This window comes from Mustela nivalis (assembly GCF_964662115.1).
Source record: "Mustela nivalis genome assembly, chromosome: 18".
Taxonomy (NCBI): Eukaryota; Metazoa; Chordata; class Mammalia; order Carnivora; family Mustelidae; genus Mustela; species Mustela nivalis.
In genome coordinates, this window is record NC_139037.1 from 4,074,540 (window position 1) to 4,088,004 (window position 13,465).

Genomic DNA, 13,465 nt, shown 5'->3' on the forward strand with positions numbered 1-13,465 from the left:
TCCGAGGGCCACGGTCCCCACTGTCAGAGCAGGAGGGCTTGGCCCACTGTCCCCACTCCGGGGCATCCCGTGACTCTGCTGAGCTGGCGGCTCAGGCCAGTCTGGGTGGCCTCTCGGGCAGGCTGGGGTCCCGGAGGACCGAGTGTGCTTTCTTTTTTCTTTTCCTTTTTCTTTCTCTCTTTTCTTTTTTCTTTTTTTTTTTTTTTTTTTAAAGATTTTATTTATTTATTTGACAGACAGGGATCACAGGTAGGCAGAGAGGCAGCCAGAGAGAGAGGAAGGGAAGCAGGCTCCCCGCTGAGCAGAGAGCCTGATGCGGGGCTCCATCCCAGGACCCTGGGATCATGACCTGATCCGAAGGCAGAGGCTTTAACCCACTGAGCCTTCCCGGTGCCCCTCACAAGCGTATTTAATGCTGAGAACAGCTCCTGGGAGCAGTTCTTGTTCTTACCCCATTTTACAGATGGGGAGAATGAGGCTCAGGAAGACGGAACGCCATACCTGGGGTCCCACAAACAGAATGGGAACCCAGCCAGCTCTGTGACAACGCACAGTGCCCCCCAGCCCACGCCGTCTGACTGCACCCCTTCCCTGGGTCTCGGTAGGTGTGGACAAAGCTCTGCTTAGGCGGAAGCTTCTTGAACGTTGCTGTGCCCATGAATTAGCTGGTCAAAACGCAGGCTCCAGGCGGTTGCCCCCCCCACCCCCCCACCCCGATCTGCATGGGTTCGCCGCCATCTGCTGGGTCCATCTGCAATGATGCATAAGAGAGGAGAGACCAGGGGTCGCCGGGGAGGTGGGGAAGGGTCAGGCCACAGGCAAGCCCATTCTGTTTTCCAGCCATTTTAGCACCTGGATAACAGACCCCACAATCGAATTAGAGAGCCTGGCATTGAGCAGAGCTGAGTCGATGAGCACCTGCCAGTGGATTTCTCTGAGCACTTCGTGGAGGTCCAGCTGCCTCGTTAATCCCATTAGGCACCTGCTTAGAGAATTACCATCCCTGGCAATTCAGTTGGCCCTGCCTGATGGGGGTGGAGGGGCTCACTCCACGCCAGCAGCAGGTCAGGTCACTGAAAACAGAACAGGGCAAACCTGGTGGGGTCCCGCTTTACAAAACCATACCCTGGGGCACGTCGGTGAGTGAGCACCCGTGTGTGTGATTCCCACCCCCTTCTTCCCTCGAGGCAGGCGTGGAGAACCAGCCAGTCCAGGGTGAAGTCATCCCAGGTCTGTAGTAGCACAAGAAACGCGAGCGTTCTGCAAAACAGTGCTTTCCATTTGTCAGTTTTTTAAAAATCTCCTTTTCCTAAGACTTGGGTGTTGAACGCTTTTACTTGATGAAACAGGAGCAACCACAGACAATACTGTGTTTTTCAAACGTGCTTTTAACATTGTAGCAGCCCCTGCTGTTTCAGCTGGCCTGTGACACCCACGAGTCTGGAAACTCAGCATCGGGCCATTTGTGTAAAGGCGTGTGGCCAAGAATGCTAAAATGCGGGCTTGTGCGTACACGCCGAGGATGGGGAGCAACCAGAATGCATGTGTGGAGGGTTTGGCTCAATTATACGATCTTAGGAAAATAGAGGGTCGCGTGAGCCCCAGGGTGGGACGTGTTGCTCCAGGGAGGAAAGAGACAAGGTGCGCCGCGGCCTGTCATTGACTCCTGGTGTGTCCAAGGGGTGCGGATGCCTTCGGATGTGGATTCACACACCAGCTCTGGGAAAAGCCCCAGAAAAGCTTCTGGTCGCGGCTGCCTTTGTGGGGAGCAGGACTGGGAACGGGTGTCCAGATTTCCCTTTTAGTATATCCTCACTCGAGACCGTTGGAAGTTGCGACTGTGTTGGTGTGTGAATGCTTGAATGCGCCACGGTCACGCTAGTCTGAGGTCCGGGAAGGAAATACCCAGGCTGAGGCTAGTGACATGGGGTTTTGCTGCTTTATACCTGGGCAGAGCAGAGCCGAGGCTCTCCAGGCCCGCGGGCTGGTACGGATGGAGGTTATCGGACCACGAGTGGAGTTTGGGCCCGCACTGCTCTAAGGCTCTGGTTCTTAGGCTGAATCGCCAGGTGGGTTCCTTACCACAATCGGTGGTTCCTGACCTCTGCACGGGGGGCAAGCGTCCGCTTTCCGCACAAGCTCCCGGTGCTGTGGGTGCTGCTGCCTCGGGACCCCACACTGAGGACCGGGGCTCTGAGGGCCCCCACTCTGGTGTTGGGTTTTTCTCTCCCCACGTGATTCGCTAGCCCTGCGCAGAGCAGCCGGCAGCAGGTGGGGGACTCACCAGGCTGTTTCATGGTTAACCAGGAGGGCAGAGCAAGGATTTCAGGCAAGGCGGCCACTGACCCGAGCACCCACACCTAAGCCGCACCCAGACCAGCAAGGCGGGAGCCCTTCAGCATGGCCTCAGCCTCCGGTAGTTGAGAAGCACGGCAGGCGCGCTTATGAGTGTGGCTCGTGCGTCATGTCCCCGGGCCGCCGTGGCCCAGGACCCCCAGCTGCGTGGCTGAGATAGGCCGGGTACACCCGGCTCTGGGGTCCCAGAGTCCAAAATCAGGGTGGCTCTCGGCAGGGCTGGTCCTTCTGATCTGTCTCGGGCCCTTCCCCCAGCCTGTAGCCGGCCACCTTTCCCGCGCCTCCTCACATCATTCTCCCTGTGTGTTTCTCCGTGTCCAAATTCCCCCTTTTTGTAGGAACACCGGTCCCATTGGATTAGGGGCCCATCCTGCCCCAGTGTGACCTCATCTGAACTAAGGACATCTGCAATGACCCTATTTCCAAATAAGGTCAGATTTTGAATCTGGGGTTAGGACTTCGGTGTGTGAATTGGGGAAGTAGAATTTAGCCCATCGGGGCCCCTGGGTAGCTCCTTCAGTTAAGCCTCTGACTCTTGATTTCGGCTCAGGTTGTGGTCTCAGCATCGTGCGATCGAGCCCCATGTCCGGCTCCACACTGGGCGTGGAGCCTGCTGGAGAGTCTCACTCTCCCTCTGCCCCCACACTCGCTCTCTCGCTCGCTCTCAAATGATTCTTTAAAAAAAAAGGATTTAGCTCCTAACAGACTGGGTATGAAGTCTGCTTTTCAAACTGTAATGTGCAGTAACTTACTGGGGGACCTTCTTAGGACACAGATGGTGATTCAGTAGATCTGGGGCGAGACTAGGGACCCAGCTTTTCTAGCCAGCGTCCCAAGACTGAGGATCAGATGACACTAAGGGCTTTCGTTAGTGGAATTGTGGTTGGGTATGAGGGGGTTCTGTTTCACAAAGAGATGCAGGTGGCCCTATTTAAGGATGACTCTGGTTTCCTTCTAAATACCATGAACAGCAGGAAATACGGCAACACGTTAACAATTGTTGTGTCTCGGGAGTGGGTAAAAGAGGATTTGTTTTATTCTGCGTTTTCTTATGTTAAAGTTATTTTCTTAAATGAAAAAGAAGATTTTTGCAGGTGAGTCTAAGGGGGCCGTGGGGGTAAGTACTTCTGGAAATGGATGGATGGGTGGATAGAAAGACAGAGTGATAGATGGACGGGTGGGGGTGGGGGACCGTATGAGTGGGGTGCTGGTTTGCAGGGGGCCTCCCGTGTGCTCTGACGGGGAACAGGGCTCGGCACACCAGCACCTTCTCCAGGGGTACCTCATTCTTCCCCCACCACCCCTGCCTCTTGTTTCCCTGAGCATCAGCTTGGGGTGGGGGGGTATTGGGACTGGGAAGGCCTTCTGGAACACCCCCATCCCCCGCCACCTGCTTCTCTTGCTGGGTGGGGGGCAGGGACACTTGATATCTCCGTGTCCACACCCCTGCACAGTGTCTGGCACACAGCGGCGGGCACTCAGCCCGTGGGTTGAGTGGGTGAATGATGGCACACTTACTCCAAGGACCTGGGCTCCTCCAGAGAAGCCAGGCTCGGGGAGGTCGGGTGACACGTCCCAACCGGGGACCTGGGGTCTGAACGCCACCAGCGCTGTCCAGTGAAAACAGGATGCTGTTTCCCATACAGGAAGCCCCACACCGGAACCCCAGTGATCTAGTAGCTGCCCTCTAAAGTGTGAAAAGAAATGGGCAACGTTAATTCTAGTTTCTGTTTAACCTGATACGGCTAAGATATTATTTCCACGTGTCATCTCTGCTTTAAATTTTGGAGAGGTGGCGCGAGGGAGAGCTTTGTGGTCAAGGACTTGCCCTGTATCTTGTTGCCATGGCAGCCGCATGCCTCGACACGTGGCGTGAAGGGACACGGATCCTACCCACACGTCACATCCATTTCCTCGCCGTGACACCAGCAGTAATTTTGGAAGGTGTCACCAAGTGCAAAGCTGAGTGACCCTCTCTGTCCTGTCCTTGGAACTTCCTGTGAAATAATTATTTCAAAATGAAACTTAATGAGATATTTTACAATTAAAATGTTTGTCTTAAACAATTTTAAAAAATTAAACACACACCCCCCCCCACACACACCCCGGAAAGCTGGTTTCTGAACTCTGGTGTGATTCACACTGCGAGCACACCACCTTGGGACCAGCCAGTGTTCCCGTGCCCCAGAGCTCGGACGCAGCCGTTCCGAACTTGGCTCCTTCCCTCCGGCACAGTGTCACAGGTCATGTGGGTTCTCGGAGGCTTGGTCCGTCCCTCCCACTCACCAGGTATCTGGTAGACCAATCCCTTATCTTAGATAAGTTACTGCCAGTCTCTGAGCCGCAGTTCGCCTTGTCTGCAGAGCGGGGCCAATAGTGGTGCTTTTCCTTCTGGGTTGTTAAGACGCCACATGCCGGGCGCCTCCCACAGGCCTTTCCCAAGGTTCATTGCTGGTGACATTCACCCCGCTGCCATATTTGAGATCCAAAATGGCAGCTTCCTCTGGCTCCCCCCCATGTATAATACCCTACTGCCTCTCTGCTGCCCTTCCCTAAGCCCCGAGTTCCCCGCCCATCTCTTCTTGTTTTAACTGCGGGGCAGGAAGTAGGATGACCCCTCTCTGTATGGACACGAATTCCTGGTTGCCATAGACACATGGTCCCTTCTGGAAAGCTAGTGAGCCTGCTGGGGGTTGGAGGCCAGACCTTCTGCAAAAAAAAAAAAAAAAAAATCCGTGCAAAGCCTCTTTTGAAACTTTGGACTTCCTTTATGAGCCCCGTGGCGCTCCCCGCAGAGCGGCAGCTTTTCACCATATAAGGCAATCCCCTGAGCGCGGGTGCACAGGTGAGAGCGGCTGTGACCCTGGCCTTGCTCAGCTCAGCTGCAAGGGCGCTTCTGACTGAGCATGTGCACAGAGGATCTTAACAGTCAGGAGGTTTTTGACACCTTTTATGGTTTTAGAGGAAGAAAGACCTGCGTGCCGCAAAAGCAGAAACACGGCTTCGTGGTGGTGAAAGCCGGTGGGTTGTCAGACCAGGGTGTGACTAACACTGTGAAGGGGCCGTGTGTCTCCGGGTCACCACCGCGTGGCAAGAGTCTATCAACAGGATGGGGCATAAACCCTCCATCCTCCCCACCCCCGAGCCCCAGGGCTCATCGGTGGTGTCTTCTCCCACTGTCCTAGAACCCGCTTCTGTCTTCAGAGGACTTCAGCTCCTCTGCCTCCAATTCTGCATGCCCGGGTTTTGGGGGGGTGGGTACAGAGAGGCAGGTAGGTGTCTGGGAGCTTGGGCTGGGGCCTGAAGGGTGAGGGAGTGGAGAAAGTGGGGGTGCTTATATCTGGTGGAGTGGAAGGGCCCTTGGGAAGGTTCGGAGCTGGGGAGTCGGCGTGCTTCCCTAGTGGGACGGCGTGCGTGCAGGGAGAGAGGGCAAGCCAGGGTGTGGGGAGTCGTGGGGTCTGCTTAGGAGCGTGGAATTCACTGTAGGGTTTTTAAGCAGGCGAGGAGTGTGACCCGACCTACTTGGTGGGATCTCACTGGCCGGTACAAGGAGGCTGGCAGGGACCGAGGGGGGAGTAGCCATTTTCTGAGCACCTCGGACTAGACAGGTGCAGGGGCACAGGTGTGGGGGCACAGGTGTGGAGGCACAGGTGTGGGGCACAGGTGTGGGGCACAGGTGTGGGGGTGCTGCTCCCATGGCACCCCTTTGCCCTTCTCACACTGCTGTCCTCTGGCTGCCTTCTCCGTCCTGTGACCCCTTTGAGGACACTGATGAAGGTTTACTTGGCTAACTAGAGAGGTTCTAGATGGTTCCAGATGAGGCTAGAACCCCAAGTAATTGTCAGATGCTCCAGTCCTTTGAAAACCACATGATTCAAAGAGCACACTACACAAAGAGGAAGGAGAAGGAGAGACTGTATATTGGAGAAACCAGATGGACGTGACCTTGGCCAGGTGACTAAGGTCAGCACCAACTGTGGTAAATCACAGTGATAGCCTGTGACCTTGATATGATGGGTGGGGAAGCGCTTTACGTCTGGAGTCTTCATTCCCTCCAAACCCACAGCCCTAGTCTAGTCATGAGAAAAACCTCAGACACATCCCAGCGGAGGGGCCAGCACGCCTCAAACTGCTCAGGTCGTAAAAACCGAGGAGAGTCTGAGAAACGATTCCTGTCCAGAGAGCTCGTGGAACGAGGAATCAGTGCTGGCTCGCGAATGGGGACACATGAACCGTACGAACATAGGATGTGCCTTATAGGGCCACTGGGTATAGGGCGCACAGGAATTCTCTGTTTCACAGTCTCAACAACCTTATAAATCTAACCTCATCTGAAATTTTAATTTTTTAAAAAATATTTTATTTGTAAGTAATCTCGACACCCAGTGTGGGGCTCAAACTTACAACCCAGAGATCAAGAGTCACATGCGCTACCAACTGAGCCAGCCAGGTGCCCCTGAAATTTTTTACTTTAAAGATGAGAACCGCAGCAAATGGTCTCGCCGTGGTCGTGAGCGCCACCTTGTGGGAACGTGGCCACATTGGAAACCGGCAAGAGCCTGTTTCCCGCCCTACAGAGGCTCCTAATCCAGACTGGGGTGGGGTGTAGGGGCGGAGAGAATGCAGAGCGAATGCAGGACCCTCATCCCGGGCCGACTCTCTCTGCAGCTTGACTCTGGGCAAGAGACTGAGCTCATCTGTCCCACTGTGGCTGGTCCAAGACCCCCGCAGGTGCGCTCATACCGTCACCTTTACTTCTGCCCTTTGGACCTGCTCCGTGGCGATGGGGCGAGAGCCACCCTGTTGATCCTAGATGAAAAGTCCAGAACTTTCCCATGGTTTTTCTTTTTTTTCCTGTCCATTTTTGGGAAATTAGGTCCTGGGTTACTCGAGATTACAAGTAGTCTTAATTTATTAAGTAAACAGTGTCCAGTCCTTGGCTAATGAAGTTTGGATCTTGATTTAATAGTAAAACTTCTCCCATCCTTTTTGGAGTCTGCTGTGGACATCAGGGGAGTGTGATGTTTCTTTCTTTTTTTTATTTTAAGATTTTATTTATTTGAGAGAGAGAGAGAGAGCATGAGAGGGAAGAAGGTCAGAGGGAGAAGCAGACTCCCCACGGAGCTGGGAGCCCCACGTGGGAATCGCTGGGGATCATGACCTGAGCCAAAAGCAGTCGCTTAACCAGCTGAGCCACCCAGGTGTCCCTGGTGTTTCTCCTTCTTGCTCCCTTCTTCCCTTACGGCTACTATTTAATAAAAAAAAAAAAAAAAAAAATATATATATATATATATATATATATATATATACACACACACACACACAAGAGAGAGCACAAGGGCAGAGAGAGGTGAGAGGAAGAAGCAGACTCCTCGCTGAGCAGGGAGCTGACAGATTGGGAGGGGGGGCTCGATCCAGGGACCCTGGGATCATGACCTGAGTGGAAGGCAGACGCCCAAAGGACTGAACCACCCAGGTGCCCCACAGGAGCTACTTTTGGCCAGGGTTTCTGGATAGGACCAGGCTGCCCAGCAGCATTTGAATTTCAGATGAACAATGAGTAATTATTTTTCATTGTAAGGATGCCCCATGCAACATTTGCGACTATCCTAAAAACTATTTATCTGAAATTCAAACTTAACTGGGTGTAGAGGCGCCTGGGTGGCTCAGGGGGTTAAGCATCTGCCTTGGGCTTAGGTCAGGATCTCCAGGTCTTGGGATCAAGCCCCACGTTGTCAGGCTTCCAGCCCCCAAATTGAACTGGGTATCTTGTATCTTTTTTTTTGCTACATCTGGTAAGCCTGCCTCTGACACCTGCATGCTCACAGCGGAGGGAGGGAGAGGTGGAGGCAGAAAGTCTTTGCATGATGAAGAGCCGCGTGTTAGTTTCCCATTGCTGCTCTAACTACCCCAGGCTTAGTGGCTTAAGATGGTATTAACTAATTCCCTTCCAGTTCAAGACAGTCACACGTCTGAAATCAGGGTGTCAGCAGGGCTGTGTTCTTGCTGGAGGTTCTAGAGGAGAATTTCTGCCCTGCCATTTCCAGCTTTTAGAAATCCTTTCTCCATCTTCAAGCCAGTGACAGCATCTTCCTTCCTTCCCCTCCTCCCCTTCTGTCTTCCCGTCTCCTTGTCTGCCTCCTGCCTGCCTTTCAGAAGGGCCCGTGATGACACCAGGCCCACTGGATCATCCAGGATTACCTCCCCTTTTCAAGATCCTTAACTTAATCACATCTGCCAAGTCCCTTTTGCCACATAAGGTCACAGGTTCTGAAGATCAGAATGAGGGTGCCTCCCACTGTGGCAAGCTGGTTCCCGGCCACCTGCGCCTGGCCCGTGTTCACAGCTGATAATGGATCGCGTGGTCACTTCTGTCCCTCCTTGGGGGGCTTCCTTCCCCACTGCAAGTTCCCAGACTGGGCAGTGTCCGTCCTGGGCTGGCCGGTGCCCTTACAAGCAGTCACCGCTACACCCTGGGGACGGTCTTTTTCACGGTGACTCCAGGTGGCCGTGCCCACCTTGTTCTAGATCCCACCCCTCTAATGACACCCCCACTGGCCCTGAGGTGGGAGGCTGGCTTGCCACTTTCTGCTGGGGAAATGGCCTCAGCGCCCCCAACAAGTGTGCCCCTCCCACTGGATCTCCCCTCACCTCCATGGCCTTGGGGACCCTCCTTCTGGGAGGGATTAACCCTCCTTCCCTGGAGCAGAGTCACCTCCATCAGGTTTGTCCATTGTGGGGTTAATCCCTCTCCTGTTTCCATCCTGTCCCCTTTGGGAGGAAGTCATTATCCTCTGTTCACCTAAGGACTGGGGAGTTAGGATCTACCTCCTTGACTTTGGTCCATCTGTGTAAATCATTGGATTTTTTTTTTTTTTTTTGGAAGGGAAGATTTGCCCCTAGTCAATCATATATATTTATATATATGTGTGTGTGTATGTATAGCTTATTAACTTTCCAAATTTCTTCATTGCACATAGTTCCACAGATCATGAAAGATCCAAATTTCATTACATAGTACGTGCCAGAAACTGAAAAACTGTTCATGCCTCTGTGTGTTTGGGATTCATTCCAAGGGTTTTTTAGGCCACTCGTCATTGAGAATTGTCCGTCCCCAAAACTCCAAGTGGTCATGCAGAATGAGCTCATCCTAGTAGCCCAAGGTCCGTTTCTTGGTCTTTGAGATCACTGTGTTTCCAACCATGACTTCAAATCCAGTGTTTAACTCAAGAATGTGGCCCAGGAGGGACTGGAGAACGAAGCCACACCCTACGCGAGTCTGGAAAGTTCGGGATATTTCAAACTTCCTCTGGAGACCAAGTCTTGTGGTGGAGTCTCTGCGTGCGAGGGGCCAGAACTGTGACTGAGAGTTCTCCTCCCCAAACCCCAGTTTTTAAAGGGTATGTAATGCTTACGTGCCATTTTGAAGCTTATATAAATAGTATGAAAACTCAACAGCAACCGTACCGACTTGCAAGCCAAATCTGTCTGGCCGCCCGTTTGGGGTTAGCTGGTGAGCAACGGACGATCTTCACATTTTAAATGGCCTGGGGGAAAATCAACAAAAATATGTCACATGTAAAAATGACATGAAACTGCCATTTCGGCGTTCTTCCTGAAGGTCCTGGGGCACAGAGCCACGTTCAACGGCATATTGTCCGCGGCTCTCTCTGTGCAAGGACCGTGGAATCCCGTTGTCGTAGCAGAGGCTGAATGGCTTCAGAAATTTACTATCTGGCCTTTCACAGAATAACAAGTCTGCCCCTCGTTTAGTGCTTAGACCCGGAAAAGCCTTTCTCGCGGAGGACAGTTACATCCTGGATGTGCTTAGCCTTGCCAGCTCTGGGTGAGGAAGAGCAGGCTGACCTTGTAGATGGGGCAGCCCCCACGGATGCCAGTGAGCGATTTCCCGCCAGCCGGTCCCAGCCAGGGGCAGGGAGGGTGGTGGCGCCCTCCCAGGTGCGGGCAGTGGGCACAGGGGAGTCCTTGGCTCTAGAGATCGGAGCATCTGAAACCACGCCTGTCTGCTGCTTCTTCCCCTGAGCCACCATGTGCCTAAGTGCCGGGGGACCCAACCCTTCTGCCACCTTGGCAGCAGGCGGCAGAAAGCAAACTTGAAAGAGCTGGAGAGCTAGGGTCGTTCATTGGTGGTTTGTCTGCAGGACACGGGGTTGACTGTCATGGATATGCTGCTCCTGGCCCACAGGCCTTGGTTCTCAGACCAGTTTTGTCATGAAGAACCGTGCCTGTCACCAGCCAGGGGACAGAACTCCCATGTGGTTCAGAGTTGGGAAATGACCACGGAGCATCTGATTGGTCGGGAGGGTGGAGACAGGGCTGGGCAGAAAGAGCTTGGAAAGGGGCACCTGGGTGGTTCTGCTGGTTAAGCGTCTGCTTTCAGCTCAGGTCATAATCCCAGGGTCCTGGGATCAAGCCCCATATTGGGCTCCCTCTGCCTGCTGGTCCCCCTGCTTGTGCTGTCTCTGTCTCTGTCTGTTGAATGAATAAATAAAATCTAAAAAAAAAAAAAAAAAAGAGCGAGAGCTTGGAAAGGCAGTAGATCTCTGACACAAGAAAGGAAAATTTTCAGATGGCCTTTGAGTTCTTTTTAGTCTTAGACATACCTGGATATTTCTTTCCCACCTGTTTCCCCATGATAGCCTCTCAATGGGCTTGTTTTTCCCCCTTGATTGGTCCCAAACCTCTCTTTTATGTCACTGTTCCATGTGCATCTGTGAACCGGAGAGACAAGCACTGTCCTTTTGAACCTTTGGTTCCGCTAGCCCAAGACCCCCCAGGATCAACCCCGGAGCACTCGTGGGTACCAGCGTAGTACCCACTGCACCAGGAACCCCTGGCAGCTCACCTAACAGACTGAGCTTTCATCAGATTTTGTGGAAAGTGGAGTCTGGGTGAAGGCTGAGAAGAAGCAGTGTTTCCACGGCTTGGGGCAAAGCGGGCCGTGCGGAAAGAGCCCAGCGTCAGGTCAGGCCTGCGCAGTGAAGTGCCCCTGTTCCCGTGGGAACCCCAAAGCTACCCTGGAGATCTGTCCCTGGGTTGGAAATCCAGGCTGTTCTCTGGCAAAGTTGGCTTAAATTCTCCAGGTGGGAGCAGGAAATTTTAGTCTTAGTGATGGAATTTCAAACAGCAAAGGTGTTGCTAATCTAAGATTTTGGAGTTCAAAGTTGTTTTTGAGTAAAACGTTGATCACTTGGGGTGCCTGGGTGGCTCAGTCTGTTAGGCGCCTGCCTTAGGCTCAGGTCATGATCCAACCGGAGTCAGTCTCCCCACTCTTCGGGAAGCCTGCTTCTCCCTCTCCCTCTGCCTGTGGCTCCCCCTGCTTGTGCTTTCTGTCAAGTAAATAAATAAAATCTTAAAAAAAAAAAAAATTCATGGGGCGCCTGGATGGCTCAGTGGGTTGAGCCTCTGCCTTCGGCTCTGGTCATGATCCCAGGGTCCTGGGATCGAGCCCCGCATCTCTGCTCAGCAGGGAGCCTGCTTCCCACACCCACACCCCACCTGCCTCTCTACCTACTTGCAATCTCTATCAAATAAATAAAATCTTAAAAAAAACCCTCATTACTCAAAGGGATCATTAGGATACTTCACAGGTATCGCTTAGTACCTAGACCAGCAAAAGCCTTTCTTTTACTGTTTGCTTGAGAAATAACCTTCCTTGTGAACTTGAGGAACAGTAAAAACCATCCTCTGGCCTTCTCTGTGCCTGACCCTGGGGCCTGGTCAAGAGCCAGCTGCTCTGGGATGCTAGCTGCGGGTCAGGGGTGGCGGAGGCCAAGAGGCCAGGAAAGAGGCTCTTACTGCGGTCTGGCCTGGAGACCGTCCTGTTGGGCACCTGGACGGAAAGAGGTGGATGCCGGAGCTATCTTGGAAGTAAGAAGGAACCTGGGAGAGAGGGGAGGCCTGGGAGGGGCTGACACGCACGAAGGAAGCAAGCAAAGAGGAGCAATTTTGGAGGCCGAGGCCGAGTTTGGTTTCAGCTGGGCTGAATTTCAGGTGCAGTCTTGTGGCGGATGAAGTCCCAGAACCGAAGTCAGGTGAGGTTCGGAGCTGACGACTAAAGAATTCTTAAGACATCTTTGGTGCAAAATGGTGGTTTATTAAAGCACAGGGACAGGACCCGTGGGCAGGAAGAGCTGCTGCCCCGGGTTGTGCGGAGTGGCTGGTTATATACACAGGAGTTGGGTAGGTGAGGATAAAAGGGTGTTCAGAAGGGCTATTGGGGCAAAGAAGACTATCAGGATATTGAAGGCCTGGTTACTATCAAGTGAGGTCACTTTCCCTCTAATGAGGCATTAACATAAAGACAATTGGGAGTCTCCTGGTGGAATGTTACATTCCCGCTATCAAGCATCCTTGTTAATGAGATTTAGGTTTAGAAGAAATTTAACTTTATTTACTTTTCCTTCTACCTCCGCCTCCTTAGGTTTTTTATGGAGGGGAGGGTGACATTAGGGCTTGAGGAACTGAGTTCTGTGTCTTTGGAAATTGGGCTATTGCTAAGGTAACCTCTTTGTTGTAAATCTCAAGGACATTTGCAAACCAAGGGAGACTCCAGCCTTGCAGGACTGTGATCTCTGCAAGTTAACTATTTATCGTTTTATGGCAGTCAGGGGTGCCTGAGGAATGCCACACATATGGAGGGGAGCCGGTGAAGAGGGGCTGCAAGGCGCCAGCTTTTGCTTTGTCCTCAGCCAGCCTCCTGCTCCCTCATCTTGGCGATGCCGGATGAGCAAACAGACGGGATCAGAGCGCAGGCTCGGGGGTCAGCATTAGCCGCAGGTGGAGCAGACGTCACGAGGAAAGCTGGAAAGCTGTTATCTCAGGCAGAGATGCGTGGCCCCGGAGAGCTGCGGGAGGAACTCTGGCAGAGCAGAAGCCCGCAGAGCCTGGGAGAGAGGAAGAGAGAAGCCAGGAACGGGCGACCTGGATGCCCAGAAAGGACGACTTGTAGTAAGGAGATGTCCACTGTGACCCGCACCGAAGGGCTGAGCGTGCCTGTTGGATTTAGGGACAGGCCCCCTGGGGCCAGGTTTCAGGGGTTTGAGGAATGGCGGCGGCGGTGGGGGGCAGAGAGCGTCAGTTTATCAAG